Below are 3,045 nucleotides of genomic sequence, written 5' to 3' on the forward strand. Positions count from 1 at the left end.
TTGTGAGACCTTGACCTCTAGAGACTCGTAACTAGAAGTAGACTGGATAACACGGACTAGGGCTAATTTCGTCATTTCTCCTGGTGAGCCCTGAAAGTAGTTTTCTAATGTTATTAAGGTCCAAGTAAGCCTAAGAAATGAATGAATGAGGGTAAGATAATGAAGAAGATAGAAATAATGATAATTTTCACTGTAGGGGTAAAACAATCATTTTGCATCTCTAGTTGAAATTTTTAAGTTTTCATGAACCCGAGCATTTTTAGACCCTTATGGACCTTGTCTCAGTGTCAAAGAAGTAAAAAGATTGTATAAAGGCAATGGAAAGACAAATTGACCTTATTAAGGGTATTTTGGTAATTTCATGAGAAAATGGATAAACATAAAGCATAAATATCTAAGTTTCTAGGAGGTTCTTCAAATTTTCAGTACTTTTTCTTCTTCTTCTTCTTCCTTTCTCACGTTTTTGCACCCCCCATGGAAGCTTGCTTTAAACTTCCATATATTTCCTTGAGTTAACCTCGATTTTCGTGTTTTTGTGCACCCTTTCACAAAATTCTTTGTGCTCTTTTACTTTTTCACCATAAAACCCTCAAAAACCTTTCCTTATTATACTCTCTCACTAGCTAGACGTTCTAGAGAGAGAGAAAGTGAGATTTTCCTGATAGTTTGAAAACTTTTGGGAAAGAAATTCAATTACAAAGCTACCAAGGTGAGTAGTGAAATTGAGTTGATTTTTTTTAAGTTGTTGAGAATGGGTAGTGGCTAGATCGGTGAGTGTTTTATAGTTGAGGTGGGTTATTCATTGTACTGTGACTAGAATAGTGAAAATATATAGTCACTTAATGGTAGATGGAAGCTAGTTAAAAATAACTACTAGAACATGATTTAGTGGATAACTTTTAGAACTATAATTATGCAAATTGGGTTGGTTGTGATGTTGTTGTGATGATAGGTCCCAACGAGGCCCCCCAGTTCCATTTGGACCATTAGTGGAGGTTGGAGTCGAGTAAAGATTCAACAAATACCAGTGAGTGAACCTGCACTAAAATGTTTTAGGTAGATGTACATACGTTTGAGCGAATCACTTGAACTGTTTAAATTATTTTTTCTTCAAAATGCATGGGAACAAGCCTTTAGTGAAATTTTTTTGTGATGTGGAACATGATTGTGATGAATCTATGTACCTCTGTATGACGCTGATATGTATATAAAGATATATGGTATGTATTGTTGAGTAATTTTGTATAATTGATGTAACCGTGCATGTGCGGAGTGGGCAGTGCACATACAGGTTGAACGACAATGTTGTGACAATTGCAATTGTACATGTGCGGAGTGGGAAGTGAACATGTCGACTATGATGTGCGTGTGGGGAGTGGACGTTGGCTGAGTGAGGTAGTGGTAGTCGTGTTTATATATATACATGCGTAATAGAAGGTTTATGAATATAGTACGTGATTGTAATGTATGTTGAATCTTGCATGTTGAACATTGAAAGTTGCTAAGTATTTTCAAATTGATATTGCACCAAGGAATTTGGTTGCAGCAAAAATGGATTCTCGCTGCAGCCTGAAACTCTCAGGTGATGGTACAGTGCTATCAATTTGATAAAAATTTTGACCACCTTCTGATTAGAACTGGGCAAAGTGGTAAACATTAAAGTCGTAGCCCTGCCTCTTATCTTTCTAATGACCCAACAAGCATGTCAATTGGACTTCTGTAGTGGGAGATATGCTTGAAAAACCAAAATATATGCAAACCAAGAATGCCTTTTGCTGCAGCGAGAAACGTGCTGTCATGTTGCCACCTTGCTTGGGTTTTGATATAATTTTTCTTCACCCTTTTATCTTCATGATTGAGCATGGGTCTTTGCAACACTAAGAGTTTACTAACCAATGTTCGAAACAAGGGGTTTAGGAAAGAAATTAAACTAAATTGCATTATTTTTAAAACAAGTGCATCATGATTTTCAAATTTTCCTTATCAATTGCTTGTTCCCTTCCTATGTTCACTTACTGAGTTTATACTCACGGTTTTCAACTTCATGTTTTCAGATTAGGAGGCAGTTGAAATCTAGGTCGAGGTGTCCACGTAGACTCGTCTCTTTGGTAGGTTTCTCGGCATTCAATAGCTGTACCTTCACCAAGGTTGCTCCGCTGGAAGTCGAGTGTCTTTATGCTGTATATAGATAAACGAAATGTAAATTTTTAAGATACTTGTCTTAGACAATATATATATATATATATATATATATATATATATGTATACTCTGAATGGTAATGCCATTATGAGTTGGCAATGGTTAGCACCATTTTGGGGTGATATATATATGTGAGTATTTGATCATTGTAGCATATCATTCAAGTACTTGCAGTTGAGATCATGAAATGTGACTTTAGGAATATTTGATAGAATGATGAACAAGTTACCTAAATAGGCTTGCTTGGACTTAGTGAGCTATGCTCATTGGGTCCATGTGCCGATCATGGCTCGAAAATTTGGGTCGTGACATGTTTGATACTTTATAATACAATATGGTTGCAAGTAATGGGATTGCAAGCAATGTGATTGCAAAGAAAATAACATTATAGTGTTTGGTATACAAGTAAAATAATGATTAAAATGCATGAAAGATAACATTGTAGTGTTTGGTTTACAAGTACTTTGTCACGACCCAAATTCCGGGCCATGATCGGCGCATGGACCCAATGGACGTAGTTCACTAAGCCCAAGCAAGCCTATTAATCTGACATATTCATCATTCCATCATAAACTGCTAAGTCATATATCATAACTTAGAATCAAAATAATATTGAACATTGCCCCTCATACTAGCATACCAATCAAGTGTATATACACTGTCTACAACATGTATCTTAATAATTCACATTAGGTTCGTCTATTCATAACAAAAGAAGACTCGATGTCCAGCAGAGAAACTTGACGAATGTACAGCTACTAAATGCCGAGACACCTACCAATAGTCGAGTCTACAAAGGTACCTCGACCTAATTACCAGCTGCTCGTAATCTGAAAACATGAAGT

The 3,045-nt window shown here is 36.1% G+C and overlaps 1 long non-coding RNA gene across 1 annotated transcript; it reads left to right on the forward strand.

Moving 5' to 3' along the window:
• LOC108661718 lies at positions 670 to 2,203 on the forward strand. The gene is made up of 3 exons (XR_001927492.1): positions 670 to 709; positions 953 to 1,027; positions 2,055 to 2,203. It is a non-coding gene; the product is annotated as an uncharacterized LOC108661718 (long non-coding RNA).

Source organism: Theobroma cacao, chromosome 4, assembly GCF_000208745.1.
Source record: "Theobroma cacao cultivar B97-61/B2 chromosome 4, Criollo_cocoa_genome_V2, whole genome shotgun sequence".
Taxonomy (NCBI): domain Eukaryota; kingdom Viridiplantae; phylum Streptophyta; class Magnoliopsida; order Malvales; family Malvaceae; genus Theobroma; species Theobroma cacao.